Here is a 413-nt window from a genome sequence, read left to right as displayed (position 1 = left end):
TTTTTGTCAGTTAAGACTTAAGTTTGTGGTGGGTGCTGAAGAAATGGTTCAACTGAAGAGCACAGGCTGCTCTTCCAGAGGACCCAAATTCAATTTTCAGCACCTATATGGCATCTCACAGCTGTAACTCCAGTTTCAGGGGTCTGATCCATATGTAAGCATTTATGCTTAAATAATAAAATAAGTTTAGGGAACTAGAAAGATGACTTGGTGGTTTAGAGCACTGAGTTTTCTTTCAGGGTACCTGGGTTTGACTCCAAGAACCTATATACGCCGTGTGGTGGTGGCACATGTCTTTAATCCTAGCACTTGAGAGGCAGAGGCAGGCGGATTTCTGAGTTCAAGGCCAGTCTGGTCTACAAAGTGAGTTCCAGGACAGCTAGGGCTACACAGAGAAACCCTGTTTCAAAAAA

The sequence above is a fragment of the Mastomys coucha genome, unplaced genomic scaffold, assembly GCF_008632895.1.
Source record: "Mastomys coucha isolate ucsf_1 unplaced genomic scaffold, UCSF_Mcou_1 pScaffold22, whole genome shotgun sequence".
Classification (NCBI taxonomy): domain Eukaryota; kingdom Metazoa; phylum Chordata; class Mammalia; order Rodentia; family Muridae; genus Mastomys; species Mastomys coucha.
This window is presented reverse-complemented; position numbering follows the sequence as displayed.